This window comes from Cyanistes caeruleus, chromosome 3, assembly GCF_971803275.1.
Source record: "Cyanistes caeruleus chromosome 3, bCyaCae1.hap1.1, whole genome shotgun sequence".
Taxonomy (NCBI): Eukaryota; Metazoa; Chordata; class Aves; order Passeriformes; family Paridae; genus Cyanistes; species Cyanistes caeruleus.
This window is the reverse complement of record NC_141703.1, coordinates 20,431,495-20,451,717: the sequence shown is the minus strand read 5'-3', so window position 1 is coordinate 20,451,717 and position 20,223 is coordinate 20,431,495. Positions and strand designations below refer to the sequence as shown.

At 39.4% G+C, this 20,223-nt stretch overlaps 1 protein-coding gene across 10 annotated transcripts in view; it reads left to right on the top strand.

Annotated features, from left to right (window-relative positions):
* Positions 1-20,223, top strand: part of TBL1X (transducin beta like 1 X-linked) — a 192,534-nt gene that overhangs the window by 56,255 nt on the left and 116,056 nt on the right. The gene's annotated exons all lie outside the window — the stretch shown is intronic.

Below are 20,223 nucleotides of genomic sequence, written 5' to 3'. Positions count from 1 at the left end.
TCTTCCCTGGCAACCAAAGCATTATTCTGGTTTCAAAAAATTATTTTACATATTGAAAAATCATGTTGATGCATAACTTATTATTTTATGCATTTATTTAGTCACACATATTAATATATGAAATGTCTGTAATATTAATGAGCAGATAAATTTTTTATAGCATGAAACTTCTTTCTACTGGTAAGATATTTTTAAAAGTGGGAAAGTTAATTGAGTTTTCTGAAACAATTGCTAGAGTTGGAGCCTTTCTTCCTGCTGGCATTTCTCATGCTCAGAGATTTATCTTTGGTTTTAGAAAGCTTCACTGAGCTGAATATCCTTACTGGTATCTACATTAAAGTTTGAAAACAAGACTTACCAGCTGAAAGTCTCTGAATTTAATCTGATCTAAACTTGTTCATTCCAAAATTCATAAACGAGTGCTGTTCATTCCAAATCTGTACTGTGGTTTATTCATATTCTTGTACTTAACACATGAACTTATAAATTGATATCAATCACATCACTGCATAAAAAAGTGTATTTCATTTTGCTAGAGTATTTACTGTGTTTATCCCTGCAGTAGAGTAGTAGACAAAAATATCTCTCATTGCTTTCAATATTAAAGAGAATTAAACATGTAACCTAAAAATCTGCCAGGCTTTGTGAGCTATACACAAGTAAGACTTTCAGTTCATTAAGAAATGAACTTAGCATTTAGCATTATCATTCTTTGCTTTGTGAGTTAGGTACTGAATTACAAATAATGCCTCAGACTGTATTATAAGGAACTGGTTGCTTTCCTGTGCATTGCTGGTTCTTACTGAAGTTCTGGTTCCTTGTCTTGCACTTGATGTGTATGGTTTTAGAAATGAGGTCTCTGTACTAGCAAACAGGTATAAGGTTTGTTAAAGAAGAGAAGTTTTAGTGTTCTCTAAATGATAGTGGCATGTTTTGAAATCACAGTTGGCTCAACAGCTCTGTTTTAAATCCAGCAGAGACCTTTGAGAGAGGTTTTTGCCTTGTTTCTTTTAACTCCTATACTAACATGAAGCAAATGTTTTCATTTATTTCCTATGTTATCAGTCCTACTCTGTGTATTTTAGTCTATTGCTTTTGACAGTGATGAAAGGCAGCTATTTCCCAACCTTTTGTGTTTTGGGTGCTACATAAGCTCAGCTGTTCGTTTTGAGAATATTTTCTTCTCCTGATTTGTTCCTGTTTTCTCATTTGAAAGGCAGCACTAGGAATTCCAGATACAATTGTAGTCTTCTTGGAATTGTAATTTAGATTTTGTGCCTGTGTACATGAGACAGGAGCTTGCCTGTACAAAAGAAAGGCAATCATTCTGCTGGACTGGAGAACCTGTAGGTACAGTGACAAAGATACCGTGTCAGTGTTATGTTACTTTGTATTTGAAAATTGTCCTTAATTGTTATCTAATAAGGTAGAATTCAAGTGAACTAAGAAATGGGTATAATCCAATTGAATTGTGTAGTGTGTTCCTTCATGAATATAGGATTGATCTCTAGGTGTTTTACCCAGTTTATTTGCCAGTTACTGTAGTTACCGCATCACCTACAGATTTTCTCATTCAGACTTGAAATTGAGTGCCTTGGGGCAACATTTTCTCTGTTAAGCATGAAGATGAACTGGCCTTGGTTTGGAGAGGATCCTGTGTGTAGCAGTTTTTGTGCCTGCTGTTATGGAAAGATCAGCGGGTTTTGTGCAAATCTACATCTGGGTGTGAAGCGAGATAAATCTGTGATGTAACCCTCGTTGTGCTGCGTTTTGTTCTTTCCCAGGGATTGGTAGGTATTAGTCCGTGCTGTATTTAGAGGCTGAAGTGAAGCCAGCTGGTACTGTTGCTGTAGCCTGTTGATACTGTAGGATGAAGCTTTTCAACTTCTTTTAGCAGTTGATTCTGCAGAGATTGCTATTATTTTTGTAAATCACAGTGTATGGTTTCTGTCAGCTTTTAAAGATGTCATATGCTCTAATGTTTATAGTGTAGAAGTCTCTGGGGATTTAAAACTCTTTCTCTACAGTATCTCTTTCACAGAGATCAATTAAGTTTCTAATTAAAGTTTTATCAACCTAGCATCTGTTGAAATCCTAAAAATGTTGATATTTGTTGAGACAAATATAGGAGGTTTTCTAATCTCCTGAGAAAATTTTTTTGAGGATTGTTGGGGTTTCTTTATATTTTTGAGAGTGTTTCTTTGTTGTTCACAAAGTGGTGTTTGAATAATGGAAAGCTTCAGAAGCTGAGAATTTTAATGAAAAAGAGCCAAACAAATTTATTTAAACAATTTTATTTATTAAAATAGCTTGTTCTCAACTCACAAAACTGTAGTTGTAATCCTTCCCCATTCTTTTTGTCTTTGAAAGACCACTTACTTTGATCAGACCTAAAATGTTGATGACAATTACATCTCTTTGTTTCACCTGAAGCCTTTCTTGGTGTTTGGAAAGTTGTATATCACATATATTACATTTGAAAGGTACCAAAGTCCTGTGGTTGGCCTCAGCATTAAAATATATAGACACTTTTGCTTTATGAGGCTGTAAACCGGATAATTCATCACTACTGATGACCTGGAAGTAGATGTGGGCTTTTAAAGTACAATATATTATATTACAAATTCCTTGGGAGGGGGAGTGTTTGTTTTTAGGAATTCCTGGAGAGTGGAAGCCTGTTAGGATGGTATTGAACGTGTAATAAATCATGTACTTGGCCTAGGTTGAGGGTTTTTTTCCTTTTTCTTTTATGGTCTAAGACCATTTAAACATTCTGTCATAATCATAATAATAAGTAGTATCCTCTCTGCAAACACAGAAGAGAGGGGGAAGCTTTTTTTTTTTATTTTTGCAGTGTAATATTCTCAGTATCTATATAAATAAATGATAGTGTGTGGCACGATTTCCATGAATAGCAGTGCAGCTGTATTGCTGCTGTCTGCCCAAATAACAAGAAATGAGAGGGAAGAGGAGGTGACGAGGGGATATGGTTCAGAGAGGAGCATTGTGGTATGAATAAATTGACACTGTGGTTTTACTGGGGGGGGGACACTCGTTACAGGAGGCTTCATCTGTTTGCTGCTTTCCCATATTTAGAAGGCATCTTAAGTGATCCTTTTTGCAAACAGCTCATGCAGTAACTGGCAAAACAGAAGCAATTAGTGGTGTAATCTCAAAGGGAATCTCAAGCTTCACTTTAAGTGCAATGATTAAATCCACTAGAATGATAACCATTGCTGCCAAGAGCTCCTGTAATTGGTCACTAATGTATTTTGTTGTAGCAGTCGATATCTACTGCATTTCATGCACATAATTAGTAATGCATACACGTTTGGTCAGTAAAATTGAAAATCCTGATAACTGAGGGTAGAGGGGGTGGAAGGAGCACAGAGCTGGAGAACTGAAATACTGCTCTGTTGATAGTACCTAACTAGAGCTGTGTGCTTCAACAAAACAAGTGTCCTACTGTGCTGGAATACAAATGGGCTGTCTGTGGCAGGATACAGCAAAGACATTTGGCAGAGAGGGATTTGAAAGCTTCTGGCATAATGTAATTGAATTGGCCATTTCTTTAAAGATACAGCAAATTGTTTGCTGCAGCATTCATCATTGTAAGGAAGATCAGACAGCTTGCCAAACATATGATATTCATAATAAAAAGTAAAACGGTGACACTTATATTTAAACACAAGTCTTGTTATCATGTTTGTAAAAGCTGGAGAAATGAATGGGAATATTTTTGGTGGTGCTGAGCATTAGTAATCTAAGTAAGACTGTAATTCAAGAGGGGTACATCTTATAAGCAGAGGAAAGATCCACAGGGAAATGCAGCTACTGAGCAACATATGATCCCCCTGATTTGAGAAGGTAGTAGGTGTTTTGGCAGGATTATTGCTGACTCTCTCTTCTGATCACTTAAGGGAAGATAAGCTTGTATGATCCTATTTTTTGCCCTTTAAGAAATCAAAGGGGAAATAACAAAGAAGAAAGACTCGAGACTTTAAAAAGAGGCAAAATTTGAACAAAGCGTTGCTGGGGTTTTTTTTTGATAGTTATGCTGTGACAAAATAAGATGATGCAACAACCTGTAGCATATCTGAAATGTTATATGAAATGCTCTGTATTGGTACGCTGGAAAACCCCTCTCGAGTCACATCCAGAACGCTGAGCGTAAATTGCATGGTGACAGGGGCTTTGGGCCATGCAGTGATGCCTCTGCAAATGAGTAGCTGTTAGCTTTTAGGTTCTAACACATTCAGGAGACTGGCATTTTGATTTCTTGCACCACTGCACCACTGATAGGGTTGGAAATGGGAATCAAAATAATTAGATTGGATATATAGATCCCAGCAAACCAGCCAAGAAAGCGTCTGGGCTGGGGAGGGCTGCTCTGAATTCTAAAATGTGCCAGTGCTGTTTTTATGAGAGCATGAGGACAGAAGGAGTAAACTACAGTGCAGATGCTCACCATTTATATTCAAAGCACATAAGAAAATAATTGAATGTATGCTTCCTCCTATTAAAGCCTGTTAAAATCAGTAATAAAGTACATTACTGCTGTATTAAAAAGGGAGCTCAAATTTTCAGGTAATATATCTTAGCTGTTTGCATAGTGTACAGATAAGCAGGCTGGGAAGAGGGTTTTTTTACATTATCCAAGGCATTCCTCTTTCTGATACAGGACTGTTCCCATCAGTTCATTTTCTGTTACGTAGTCCAGCAGTATCTTTCCAGTATTCCCTCTGGCAGTTTTTTACAGGCCAACAGTTGTTCCCCTCCAAAAAGCCTTTCCTTCTAGTCCTTCAATATTTTTATATAAAAAAACTGCAACAAAAATGAAACACCAAAAAACCTCCCATTTCCCATGTACTCCTTCTTGAGTTTCCATAGCTGTTATAAAATGTCATCCTTTTTCTGTGCACATTCTTTCTTTAGATATTTGTAAACAATTACCCCACTCTCTCTTTTTCCACTTTACCATTTTTCATCTGTAAAATAATTAATTTTTCTTTAGTCACATGTCAGTTCTTTGCCTTTTTGCTTTTGAGAGACCCTCCTTCATTAAATCAGGAGATTCAAGAGTCCAGGTTGTCCTAAATCTGTAGAGAATATGTTTGTTTTTTTTTCTGTTAGCATGATTCCTGATGCTTTTCTTTTTTTAAATTCTACTCTCTAGATTGACTGCCCATGTTACCTCCTACCTTTATGTCTCAGTGCACTCTCTCACTTCCTTCCCTGCCTTATTGCTGATTTGAATTTTTTTCATACCAAACATGTTATATCTTGCATTGTCCCAAGCCATACTTTGCTTTCCATTTGTATTTCTATTTTTGCTTTTCATTGCATTAGATCTCAAGAGCTTGTGTCTGCATCTTCATATCTACCAAGTCAATGTGAAGCATCGGTCCAAAATAGCCTGTTGGTTTGTGTGCACACCTGCCATGGGGACAGCAGTGGCTGCAGTATCTCCTCTGCTTTGAAGCCAGATGCACAGGGCTGTGTCTCTGGTAATACTGTATGATAATAACACATGGGAAGTACTTGCCTGCTTTTGCAGAAGCGTGTCCTGCATGCTGTCCTTAAAATACCCACTGAATCTGTAAGAAAATACAGCGGTTATTGGCTCCAGTTGTAGTCACTGGAAAAAGCTGTGTTGAGCTGTTCCTGAACTAAATATCACCTTTTTTTTTTTCCTGATTCCCTGCTTTGGATCTCCAGGTAGTCTTAGGTGTTAGTTTTTTTATTTTCTTATTGTGCTCTTATTTGGTTCATTATTTCATGTTACCCTACTCAGTTGTAAAGACAGTGATGAGGAACAGCAAAGTGATTTCTTCTTGTTTTAATCTGTGCAAGCCCATAATATCTGAAGCTCCTTCAGAAGCTGTCATTTGTGTATCCTGAAGGTGCACTGTGGCCATCCTGTACATCTTGCACATAAGCCTCCCATTCAGTGATTTGATGTTTTGACATCAGATTACAAGACTAACATAAAGTGTATTTGCTATCCATATGGAATGGGGGATATTTAGCTGGTATGGGAGTGCAGCATGGATGAGTGGAACTCATACCAAGAGCTCTAAGAATTTGGGTTTACTGCAGAGATAGTTTGGTGATTCTGCGGGAGCTAATTTTTCTAGTAAAAAACATAAAATCCAATCTTTTTTGTTAAAAGAAGACTGAAATTATGAGTTGGCCATCATCTGCTAATAACCATGTGAAGATTTATGATATGAGAAGGCCCTTCTGTTTGGATGTTATGGAAATAAAAAGATGCACTGGAAATCAGAAAAATTCAAACAAGAGACAGATTTTATTTCCCCGATATTTGTAAAGCTGATAAAACTGTTGAAGTTTTGACAAGGAATTAGCTGAATTTTTTACATCCATATCCAAAGTCATCGAGATGACTTTATAAAATACTGTTTTTTGAACACTGTATTTAATGCAAGAATTGCATGCTTGAGTTTCAAAACTTGTATTTTTGAGGAAGCCCAGTAGAGGTAGTAGATAACTTGTGTCTCTTGTTGGATTCATGCTTATTAAAGCCTTCAGTTAGGATTTGGGCTTTCATACATACTGGTTATTTAGTTCAGATGATGGTCACGGATTTCTGGAGGGCAGTTGCAACACGTAGTTGCTGTACAAGAAATGGTTTAGTAATGCTCCAAAGGTTAGCTCTTAAAACACTCAGCTCACTTACAAGCCCATTAAGACTTGACCTATGTTGAGAGTTTATTTAAATGCTTGGCACTGTTCTTTTCTATAGGGAGTTTGGAAAAAAAATGTTATTTCGTTTTTTAATAATTTTTTCCCTGACCTTTATCTGCAGTAAAATTGGCTGGCAGTATCACAGCAGGTCCAAATGCAACATTTTATTTATGGCAATAATTTTATAGGAAGAACAAATGGAGTTTGGAGACAGGAAGAAATGAAAGACTTCTTAGGTTTCTTAGATTAATAGCTTGCTGAATGTGAATGAATGCAAATGCCAGTGACTCGAACAAAGAGATCAAATTTAGTACCTTGGGCAGGTTACACAATGTCTGTCTAAGGGGACTGCAACACTTGATCCCTGTGTTCTGTCTACTGCCACTGAGACAACAGTATAGCAGTGTATTGAACAGGTAGCATTTTCTGCACCTTTTAGGGTGTTAACTGCTATTAAATTTTTCCTGTTCCAATGTATAAATAACCTTCTATGATATGAATTGTAGGTAATGGAAACACCTTGCATATTTCAGAGCCACAGTACAGCATTTGTTTAATATAGGAGATCTGCAGATATAGTTAATCTTCTATTGTAGATTTATTAAAATATGATATGAACATCAGGATGTGTAATACGACTAACTTGAATGTGCTGTAACTCAGGACAAACTGGGCTGTTTCTTCCTTGCCTGGAAGACTTTTCTGTGCTTCTTGTTGTCTTATCCTTGGTTATTGGAACTGAGTTTATGCCCTTCTTCTACAATAATCTTCAGAACTAAGTATATTCAGTGAATATCTTACCCTTAAAACTTTTCACTGATAATGCACATTTTGTGGGATGATTTCTTTTGCTGTACAACTAAGAACTCAGCGTGTTATGTGTTGACTTGGCTTTTGAAGGCCATCTTAAAAATATGCAAAATATTCAAAATAATATTCAAATTACTTTCCTTTTTCCAGTCTCTTAGACCAACACTTAGAAACATGGTGAATGGTCACATCTTGTGAGACAGTATATAATCAAGGAAATTTTTAGATTCTCTCTGAACTGGTAGAGCACAACAAACAATGTGTTTTATTTACACACAAACATAGCTGTGAAGAGATTCATATATTCAGTTATTTAAAAAGATAAGTATTGTGGCTGTGTAGGACTGAATTAACACCAAAGTATGTAGAAAATATTTTTCTGTTTTTGAAAAAATTAAAAACCGAGTTTTTTTTTTTAATGTGTTCTTAGAGGACTATGGTTTGAATCTTGTTTTGTTACAGTAGCAAGTTTTTTCGATTTTCAAAGCAGTAGTCCTTTAAATCAAGAATACCCTTCTGCCACCCATATATTGTTTGGGAAAATTAAATTTGTTTAGGATATGATAAGTGAGAACACTGATATCTTAGCTCCTTATCTTGGGAAGTGCTCCCCTTATTTTCCTTTTCTGTGCCCCTCTCCAGGAACAAAAGCAATACAAGAATGCAGATGTTGAAAGGCACGAAAATGTGCTTAAAGTATTTTCCTTCTGTCTTGGAACAATGGCTGCTGACAGCAGAAGGCTTGCTTGCTTGTTAAAATTAGATTTGAATCATCAGTGTAATAGCAGTAGGAAATTGTAGGATGGAAAGGTGCCAGGACGCCTATCTATATCTGCCCTTTCGGAGCAAGGGGGGCTGCAGTGACTTGAGCTGTCTCCTCAGCTGAGTGAGCGTGCCCTATATGACAAGTACTGCCTTAAGCATCCTTAAAACAAAATTGGCCCTGGGCAGAAGCTATTGAGGTTGGATCCTGAGAACAGACAAAAGTACAGCAGTGCAAGAGCTGTTACACTTAGGCTTCTGAAGAGTTTGTTTCTCACTGGTTCCTTACATCATGTTTAATTGGGCCCACTTCCATTACCTCCCACCATTTTCCTGCACTAGGATAAAAAAATAAAAAAAAATAAAAAAAAAAAATAAAAAAAATAAAAATCTGTGTTTTGGGGTTCATTTTTTGGATTTTATGATTGTAAAATCACTGGGAAGTTTCCATAATCTAGTTGTAAGTAAATTAGAGGATGATGTTTACTCTGAAGCTGTATCAGAATCAGCATCGTTCTGGCTTATTCTGTTTCTCTTCAGTTGTTTTAAGGCAGTCCAGTGCCCAGTTACTTCTTTTATGTAGTTATTATCTGTTGGCTTTGCAGTAACCCAATCTATGGAACACAGTGACCTCTCTATGCACCTTAAAGCCATTCACAGAAATGGTTGCAATTCTGCTGATGCAGAATGCAGCTGCCCATTTAAATCTCTTTTTCCTACAGAGGAGATGGTTATATCTCTGCTGTGTACTGGCTTCTGTTTAATTTCAAGTGCAGTTTTTACACTGCTTCCATAAGCAGCTTAGTTCTTGATTACTTCAGGGAGTGCTTTGCGTGATACAGCAGTAATTGATATCAGCTGAAGTGCTAAATCTACCAGTCCCCTCATTTAAATTAGTGCCAGTTGGAGATGGGAGAGCTGAAAGCAGGACTGTGCCTGGGAGAGGACTCTGCTTTTTATTTAGTTTGCCCTCCTAACAGAGTAAGAATTTTCTGACCTTCTGATTATGAGGTTATTCTTGTCCTGCGGAGGCAAAATAAAATCAAAGTGATTGTGTAGGGACGATCAAGGAGGAATTTTAGTTAAAGTGTTTAACGATATTTAGTGCATTGTGATTGTCTTCATCAGTGCTATGAGTGCAATCAGACATATTTTAAAACCTACATAAGTAACTGGATTATAATACAGCATTGGTTTATATATTTTTTATCATTTGTTTACATTAACTCCATTTTAACACTGTTTTGTGTATGTATGTATCCATCTATCTGTACATATCTGGCGTTTTCATATATAATGTTCATTTATTTTCTGGAGAAGTAGGTGATTCTGCAGCTGGGCTGTATTGCTTATAGGTATTATTTAATTATTGGCAAATATTTAGAAGACACAGGACCACCACAGTTTCATGGGACTGCTGTAGCAAATTTGATGATGGACAAGAAAAAATTGAAAGCAGTGCCTGAGCATCAGTGGCCATCTTGGCTTGACCTGCTGTGTGTCCAGCTTTTAGACTGCAGTCCCTACTCCTGCACGTGTACCAGCTGTGAGAACAGTGTGTTATGTGGAAAGTTTTATTGGAAGTTGCTGGTATATTTGTGATTGAAAAAGTGGGTAGGATTTGATCTATCTTTTTCCCCCCATACTCCTTACAGGACAGTAGAGTGCTGTAGCGTGAAGTAGGCTTCAGGCTGATCAGATGATGGTGGTTTGTACTTGTTCTTTTCTGTAGTGAGTAAATTATTCATTGTAGTCCTGTATCATATTTATAGATAGTTATTTGCCAGCTTCTCAAGATGGCCACACAAGCCATTCCCTTAAATAGCCCAGATACTTGTGTCATCTAGAACCTTTTTGTAAGCATTCTTCTTATTTGTCTTGTAGGTGTCTATAGAAGTATGTAAATCTAATCTTTAATATTAAGGGTTTATGGCCTTAGTATTTACGTTTCAGTTTCATGCAGTGCATTGTGAGATTGCATGTACTCCTAATCATATTGTTAGCCATTATCATCTTTAAGCATGTTCCATGTCCCTTGGGTGTCCACCTACCATCTGTTACTTTATCCCATTAGATTTCCACCAGATTTCTTATTTTTTCTCTAGCATACTCTGCTGGAAAAAACCCTCCATTTAGTTTCCCTCATTTATCTCCCAGTTTAGTCTTAATTACACAGCTAATCAGATTATGATGATTTTCTTTATTTCTTACCTCCCTGTGCTTTCAAGTATGACCAAAAGCATGTACTTCATTTCTGCACATGTGTATGTGTGTATGTGCATGCAGGATGACTATACAAGATTGTTCTAATCAGTGCTTTCTGTTCCACTCACTTTGCATGGAGGGTATAAAGGTGCCTGACTTCACAGCTTCATTGACCGCTTGGCTTCTGCTTCCTTCTGTGGACCAAGGGAATCCAGCTCTTAGCATTTGACCTGAGCCAATCAAAAGGAGCCTCCTGCCCTCCTTCCCCTTCTCCTTGAGCTGTGCTCTCCCATTCCAGGGTACTGTCAGCCCTGTTGTGCTGCTGCCCGGGGCTGAAAGATGTGCAGCGAGCTCCCAGCCAGCTCGACAGTCTGTCCCCAGCACACGGCAAGCCATAGGCTCTAAATGAGCTTAGGCTGGCAATTAATTCACACTGCTGAGTCACTGCTGAAATGCTTTACTTTGCTGTGCACCTTTTTAAAGCAAACCATGGCCAGATCAGGGCTGCCTAGGACAGGCTGTACTTCACTGTCCCAGGCCATTGAACGATGAGTGACTCAGCCATTTGTGTAGAGAGGCGAGGAAGGCATCTGTGGAGGATCATCTCTGCAGGTGTCTGCAACCACCCTCCTCTGCTTGAGCATCACCGCTTAAACTAAAACCTGAAAAATACTCTCCACACACAGAAAGCGTCTGTTTCCTTTAAAACCTGTGAGATACGTGGTGTTCTGAGAAGGAAGATGCATGAGAATTATTTACAAACCTCTTAACAACTCCAAACAACTGAGAGAGCATGTTTACTTTTAACTGGAATTAACCAACATTACTTCATGGGGAGCCATTGTCTTATAGAGCAGGAAGGGTTCATCCATTCACTGCTCATTTTTTTGTATTGCTGGACAAAAGCTTGCCTGATAAAGCAGCATATTTTCATGGCTAATGAGCTCAATCAGTCCTTGGTTTCTATCCGTGTACTACAGGAAATAAACCGTATGGAATATTACTGTGGAATATTTAGGTTCATTTATAAATACAAAGATTCATGTGTACAAATTGGCTTCACTCTTAATTGATTTAGAATACTTGATTAGACAACACAGCTGAGCCAATGTAACTCTTGCTGCCACTGAGAGGTGGTTCAGCCCTCACTTTTGTCTTCCTGTCCCTTCTAGCCATATGGTGCTTGTCTGACTCCTCAATCCAGTGCTGAACTCCTTCCTTCCTGGAAGAGATCAAGCCATTTTATCTGGTTGGATGGTGTGAAACAGGTGTAGGGAACTGTCTGCTTCATTTCTGGAAATGATGTTTCAGCATAAGGCTTGCAGCTCTAGTGAGAAGCCTCCAGTGCCAAGATGTATATGAGCTAGATCATCAAGGGTTCATTTCTACTTAATGTTTAGTTCAAGAAAACAAATCGTCTGGTTTTACGTATATCTTCTGTGATATATTTTTAGATGTTACCACCTGCACATAATATAATAGTCTTGTAGCAAAAAAAAGAGGCATTTTTAGCACAGATGGCATGATTGATAGAGCTGTGGTTTTGCATACTTTGAATTTTAGTGGAGTGAGGAGACTTTCTACTCTAAAACTTAAGCTATCCTGCATTTCAAAATAGAATAGGTCAAAAAATTGCCTTGGTTCATGACTAGTTGGCAAAAAAACAAGACTTACTACTTTACCCAGTAAAAATCAATGGCCACAGAACAAATATGTTCTTCACCAGCTAATCCGGTAGAACAGGGCTATGTTTCAGTAATTTTGATGACTGAAGAGGGCATCACATGTTTTAAGTACTGGTGCTCAACTTGTGTTTATTCTGACTTTTTGTCTTTAAAAAACTATCCAGAATCATCTCTGGTGTACAGCTCTCCTTTACATTAGGCTTGTTGCAAAGCCATGTAGTAACTTTGGGAAAAAGTTACAGAGTTTGCAGCATTAGGAATTAGGTTTTGGGAACCATTTTTATTTAACAGCCTTAAGTGAGCATGTGTGAAATTCCAAATGCAGTTTTCAGGGGCAAACTTAATGCTTGTTCTCAAGAGTTGGAGCAAGTACTGGGGCACAGAGTATCTTGTTAGTGTTGCTGAGCTCAGCTGCTGCTGTTTGCCCAGCCTGTGAGCAGTAAGCAGGTGGTGAGGGAGCTGCTGATGGCCCAGCCAGGCAGTCAGTAGGAAGGGAGAGGTCAGAGCACGAGTGCTTTCGTCTGGAAAAGGCAAAGCAGGGGCAGTGTCTTAGGTTTTGGCAGCTCAGGTGTGTTTTTCTCACATTTAGGTTTTCTACAGTCTTAATAGCATTTTCGTTTGTTTGTCATCTCCTTGGCTGTTCTGCTTTCTGTAGAGAAAGGAAACTTCCTTGGTGTAGTGCTAAAAACACATTGTTTTGACAGCAGTCCTAGTTTCGGTATTCCTGGCCACTGATAGCCTGGGACAAAATTGCTTGAAGCTGACCAAAATGATTACCTTAGATAACAGGATTGTACTGCTCTCTCTTGTGGACCAGTCGCTGGAAAGAGATGTCCGAGTTGGATGTAATGACATAAATGTGCCTTTGCACCTGCAGAGCCAAGCTAGGCACGTACACCAGAGCCTGTGTGGGTTGAACTGAGCCTAAGGCTTGGGGGTTTTGATGGCCTCGGGCAATCACCTTCTGTTTGTGATCCAGACGGAGGGAGCCCAGTGCAGCACAGCCAAGCCAGCCAAGCAGAAGCCATTGGAAGTGGCCAAATGGGGACACGTACCCCACTTCTGGACTTTCTCTGGGGCTGGCTGCTGGGCTCTGGCTACAGCCTGGCTTTGTCTGGAAAAGAAGAGCCAGGGCTGGGCAAGCAGCATGCAGAGGGTAGTTGGGGGGACTTCAGCAAATGTATTCTAGTAGTCTCTGTTGATGTAACTTAAGTGGGAACTTTTTTTTCCATCATATTTGAGCATTGCTGCGGCTGAACACATTTTGCTGAGTCTGAAATGGCACCTCCCAGGACTTCTTGTTGCCCAGTTTCAAAACACTCTTGTTAAATAGGGATATTTACAAAAATTACAGGAAACTGGGTTATAATAGAAGACAAAAGTAAACCTAAGTATAGGTGCCATGACTTCTTGCTTTACATCTAGAGACAGACCTTTCTATTCTCAAGCTATTACATTGAATATCCTGATCTGCACACTTTTCAGAGTTGGGTTGCCCACTGTTCTTGACAGTCTGGTTCCCAAAAAAGTTATTTGAGTGAGGTTACTTACATGTGAGAGAAGTTACTTACAGACAGGTTGCCTATGAAAATTGCATCACGTATGTGTGTGCATACGGGTGTATGTATACCTGTGCTGAATGCGATTAAAATATTTATTCCATAAGGACCACAAGGTTTGGAAGCTTTTTCTACACGGGGCAGTATCTCATACACACAGGTTCTGTAAAAGCCAAGTATTTTCTCACAGTGGCAGTTTATTTTTGGAAACACAAAACCGTGAGCAAGCAGCACTGTGTCACGCATCCATAAGGTTTTGCACAGACGCAGGGCAGCGCAGCCCAGGAATATGGATGTGTTCACATCCAGGCCTCCCCATCCTTCCCTCCGTGCCTGCTCAGGCTCACAGCAGGAGCGCAGAGATGGCTGTGGTTGTACCTGTTTGTGGGTGATGGGTTGTTTTTGCCCTCGGTCGCTGCTGGAAGAGAACAGCAGCGTATCGAGCACTTCAGTCTGGTTTGCTGAGTGTAACAGCTTATGAGAAAATGGCTGCCTTGTTTTCCAGCCGTGTCCCAGGGATGGCCACGCAGGAGAAAATGAGGATCCGAGCTTGAGGAATCTCTCAGCGGTTTCCCCTGCCATTTAACATTTATAAATACGCTATGAAGGATCCCTTTTCTTTCCAGGTAGCTGCCTCGCATTAGTCCTTGCAGCACAGTGGGAGGAGGGGTGGGAAGGAGCGTTTCCAGACCCTCATCAGTGCTCCTAGGGAACCCTTTCCAGACAGAGGTGCATGCACACATATCTCTCCTTATATATGCATATAAATGCATGTATATACAAGATGAGACTTTAAGCTTAAAATTTGTCTTCTGAGGTAATCTAATCAGTTGCTTTTTAGTGATTATATTAATGAAGTGTTGTTTCCTTAAGTATTTAGTGCTTCTAAAAATTACTTTCTTCATTTTCTCACGGTTTGAGTGACACAGCATTGCATTATGAGCAGGCATTATGTGCTGTGAAATAGAAATGCACACAGCCCTTACATTGAAGTAACTCGAGGTCAGAAAGGTTTTAATACTAATACAGAAATTATCCGCACAAAACAATTATTCTGCCTGAATAGCCCACTAGAAAATTCTCTGCTGTTCAAGTGTATTATCCCATTTATTAAGTGGGATAATGAAAACAATTTTTAGCAAATTGTTCTAGCTTTCTGCAGCAGTTTGTTTCCTTCAATTCTTCAAATGATCTTGATGTTTAAATAAATAAATTCCTTCAGTATCCTGTTGGAAAAGGCAGAAGTGGCATAAGGAATTATAAACTCTTAAGAGAGTAAGAAAGCCACTTATTGGGAATATAATGGAAAGTCTTTTAAAAGGAGTGATTAGCTTCTTTGGTGTTTGGACCTTTAATATAAACTACTGTCTCATAAAATCTAGTAGATTTAGCTGTGCTGGTTTAAGATGTGACAATTGCCCGCTGTACTCATCTGCTGGGCTTCATCCTTTATCAGCTGCTGAAGAAATTGCAGTACAGCCAGTGAGCCCTGTGGAAGCAGGGTCTTGAGATCCTGAGAACCCCTTCTGCCTAGCTCTGCTTGGGGACTCTCTGGGCTGAAACTACCAGAGCTCTTCACAGCTAGGCTTTTCATCATCTGCATCTGTTTATGGTAATAAGGGAGAGGAAAAAGAGTAGGGAAACAACCCTACAAAGCAACCAAACAAAAATTCCAGTCAGAGCCAGGCACATTGCCGTTAGCTGTGGGCTTTCCTACCAGCTTCCAAGCAGTGTTTCCAAAGTGTTGTTAGCACAAAGTGTTGTAGCTATTAGCAATACTAGTTTTGTGGCATTGATGTATATAGGTTTCTTTTATTTCCTTGAGTAGGCTTTTCTTCTTCCCTGCCATCCCTTAAAAACAACAAGCAATAAGCTTTTTCTGCAGGATCAATGTTGCTTTTGAGCATAATCACAACTTAATGCAGTTCACATTAGTGCTGAAGGTAAAAGGTAGTGTACTCTGTTCATTTTGTCATAGAATCATAGATTGTTAAAGGGCTGGAATTGACCTTAAAGGTCAGTTAGTCCCAGCCTCTGCTGCCGCGGGTAGGGACACTTGTCACCAGACTAAGATGCTGAAGGCCTTGTCCAGCCTGGCCTTGAGCACTGCCCTGGCCTTGACGACTGGGTTGGGGCTCCCTGTTTCTGAGTTACGCAGTGTCAGACCTATTCTGGAGCAGCTCTCTTTCTGTGATCTGCACATCAGCTGGAAACACAAGAGTGCCCATGTCTCTGTTTCCCTCTTCCAGAGGTCAGCTGTGCTGCTGCAGTGTCACTGCAAGCCCAGGGAAAACACTTCACACTGCAGCTGTACCAGTATCAAACAAAGGATGTGTTCTTGTGAATCAGACTCTCACTGTCTTCTCTGTATTTTCTAGAGCTGTCCAGATAGCCTTCTTTTTTTGTACTGGGGAAAAAAAGGCTTTTTCAAAGAACTGCACATTCAAAATGTGACTGTACCAAAGGAACAGGAGGAATGCTATTTGTAGGAGACACTACTGTTTGCTTCACATTTATTCTTTTGCCACTTTTGTCATTTCTTTTTTAGCAACTGGAGCAGAAGAGTCTGAAAAGGGAACTGGAAAGATAACTGCAGGTTTTGTTTTAGAAAGCCCTTTGGAAAGCATACCTGTTTCATACCGCTGTGCCAGTATGGAAGCTCTCTGAGTAAGGCTCCACTGCAGTGCTTTTTGGAGCAGGCTTGTTACCTGACTGGTTGCTTTCATAATGTCCCTTATTCTGGATGATTCCACAAGGTGTGTGATGACATGAATGTGGGCAGAGTGTGACACAGCTGATCAGGTGACTCTAGGTGGTATCTGCTTTAAAAAAAAAAAAAAGAGCAAATTATTGCATTGAAAATGCTGAGCAGTGTTTGTTTATTGGCTGTAACAGCACTGCACACTGGGGGGTTTTGTGCAGCAGTCCAAGTTAGCATGGTTAACAAAACAGTGCAGTTTCTTTAGGGCAGTTCTTTACCTGGGCCAGTCATACTTTACTAAAGGAAAAATTCTGGAGTGTAGCATGTCCTGCAATACTCAGGCCACTGTGGATATGTCTTCTGCAAATTGTCCTGGAAATGCATTCATTGTTTTGTTCTACTTTTCATCTAACAGAATCCATCTTGTATCTCTGATTTTATTCTTAAATTATAACTTCTGGGGACCAGAACTATCTTGGGTCTCTTTTCATCTGGATTTTTCTAGATTTTAATATAATCTTCCATACAATATTCATGATTAGCAGTTCTAAGCAGCAATTTAATACAATTAATGATACTTTATTATTGATCAAGGTTTCCTGTCTCCTGTTATATCGTGAAGACTGCTGGCTCTATTCAATGCTTCTGAGCTTCTCTATACTGATATTTGCTGGCTTGTAATTCTAAAGAGAAGAATAAATAATTCATATGAAGCTAGGAATTTTTGTTTATCTTTTTAAAAATGTTGCAACAAAGTGGTCTGAGTGTTAGGCCTTATGCAATTCCAAATATTTTTAAAATAGAAAACTTATGAGATAATGTTATTGATGTTCTATCTTGCCAAATAAATATTTCAGTGGACTGATAATGTGGAGCTGCTTTGGAGGGATTTCTGCTGACATTATTGTTGATGTTAGGCACTAAACCTGACCCACTGTAAAATGTTTACAGTTTTGCATTCTCTGTGCTCTAAAAATGGAGCAGCTTTCACAGTCTTTTACTCTCATATAATTTCTCCCTTTCCATGCAATCATACCTAGAAATCAGCAGCTTGCTTTGCAGGGCTGACATGCACGCTGCTTTATTTTTCAATTTCATCAGTAATAGGCTTTTCCTAGCTTGTAATGCTGCTCCACTGACACAATGATGGTTATTCCTTATTCGCACAAAAAAATCTAGTGAAGTCTCTCTAAAGATTTCAGTCTTTATGATGGGGTTATTAAAATGTATAAAATAATTCAGATTAATAGTTTTTCAGCACTTTATTCTATTTTTCTTGAAATAGAGTATGCATTTGTAATAATTCTCCAGGATGGATGGAGTCTAATACGTGTGTCCTCTGGCTTCTATGTTAGCTGGGCTTTGAAGTGATAGTATACTGTGTGTGTGTTCAGACTTCCATAGATGAGGGAACAGGAAAACAAAACTCTCTTCAGCACTTGTAAACCCTCTTCAAAGGTACCAGGGCCAGAAAAAAATGTCAGCAATAGGCCATGTCTGCCAAACTGTGGCTGCTTCTGCTTTTGTACATAGTGGTGTGTCCTGGGGTGACTTTATGATACTGGTATCCCCAATCGTCTGGTTTATGTTATATATTAAGTTCTGCACTTTTAAGACTGGCTTTGAGAGCAAGAGAGGAGGAAGAAGAAGCACGCAGTGTGTTAAAGAAAAACATCACTTGGGACGACAATGGGCCGGTGATGGCAAAGCAGCACTAACTACTTGTGTGCACAGCATCTCTGCTGGGCCAGAAGCGGCTTTCTAATGGACTCAGGTCCTCAGTTCTGAAGGCCAAACCCACTTAAACTCTGGCCACCCAACTTTTAAGCTGAAGTGGGTATGTTATTTATCCTGGCCTGACTGTTTTACCAGTGAAGTACCATCTATCTCCATGATTTACTTTGGTGGCAACTACTTTGCACAGCTGATAACCTCTCTGAGGCTAAAGGCTCTTAAAACCTTTTGGCCCTAGTGGCATAATCTACATGTGCCTCATGCTGTTTAGCAGCAGGTAGCTGAAGGCTTTTTGGTTTGTACGGTTATAGTTTCAGGTAGGACTAGGCTTTATGATATTATTTGTGTACCAGTTCAAAAAGCTCTATTTCAAAAGGCTATGTAAATATAAGTAAAACTAGGCCTCTTTTCTTATAATGTGGCTACTCAGGGTGCTTTATTAACGCATGTGCTTGGGAGAGGTTTTGTTGGTTGGTACTTCCGTTAGTTCTGAATCCATGAGGAAATAAAATTGAACTGTGGTTTTTTTTTCCTGAGTCATAGAGTTTTAAACTAAGGACTGTGGTGTCCCACAGGACACCCACAGGTGTCCACCCTTAGGAAGGAGCACCTAAGAAGGGAGCACCGAGTAGATGCTTGGTGGTCAAAAGGCGTGACGAAGTCAGAGGCTCCGCAAAAGCTGTCAAAGTAACGTTAATAAATTACACACCTGGCGTGGAAATTGGTGATCGTTAGTCCCTTATCTCCAGGTATAAATGTGTGGCAGTGAGTATGGATTAAAGGTTTGGGCACATGGGAAGAGAGAGTGACAGAGATGAATTAAAGAAGGGGAGAGAGAAATGTGGGATGTAAAGAAGGAATAGAGATCACCAGTCCTGATTCCAGCATTGATCCAGCTGATGGTGTGACCAGGATCCTGGGCTGCATGTCCCTAGGCTTTGTTTGGTGCCTTTTTAATGGTAGGATTCCCCACTCTGGAGATAAGTTTCTCATTTTCTATGTAAATCAGCTATCATGTGCAATTTGTTCTTCTAGACCTTTCTGGAAATGTGTGTCAGAGGGCTTCAGAGGTCTTTGGCTGTCATGTTCCCCACTGCTGTCCATGCCTCCTTCTCAGTCTCATCCCTGCGTTTGTGCTGTACTATGTTGTGTTCATGTTCCAAGCCAGAACAAGGACGTTTCTCCAGCCACATCCTGTTCTTCTTGAGGTGTTATTGCCAACAGTCCTTGGTGGTTATCACACCAATCCTTGGCTGGCTCCACAGCTGTCAGTGCCTCAGACATACAATGAACATCAGCCCCTTATCTTCTAAAGGAACACATGAGTATGTTACTTGGGGCTAAAAAAGTTATTCCATGTTCAGGAAAGAGTGCTGAACTTCTCATGTGCTATGAGCTTAGAATATCTACATAAATACACCTCTCTTTTTTTACAGAGGTAGTAAATTACAGAACCTCAGTTATTAAGCCTTAAAATGCAGTTCTGGCTTGAGATTCAGCATAGGGAGCCATACTATTATCAGTGATAAACACAGTCGTACCCATGCACTGAAGGTAAAACCCTTATGATTTCCCAGCTGTGACAGAGAGCAGGATGAAATACATTGTCATGGATGTTCTGAGGAAAGGTATTGTCCTGGCTTTCTGATAAAGTTGGCAGTTAAAAAATTGCTTTTATTGTTAAATTGGACAAACTTGATCTGGAAGTAGCAGAACACAGAAAGCAACAGACACAATAATGTCACTAGAATTCAGTTTTTACATTAAGACTCACAGACCTTGATTTGGACCTCAGGTTCACCAGTGGAAATCTGGAATGGCTTAATCTGTAATTTATTTGAGTCTCTCCAGGCATACGTTGCTGGAATTGAGTGCAGCTTCAGCCAAGCCACTCCAGGCTGAATTGTTCACCTGTTTATTCACCTATGAACGTGAGCATCTACTCACCCACTGACACAGTTTCCTATGAAGCCAAAAGACAGGCACATTTTATAAAAGCAAGGAAATCTTGAAGTTCATAACTTTTGACAGCCATGACAAATAAGCAGCTGTATCCATT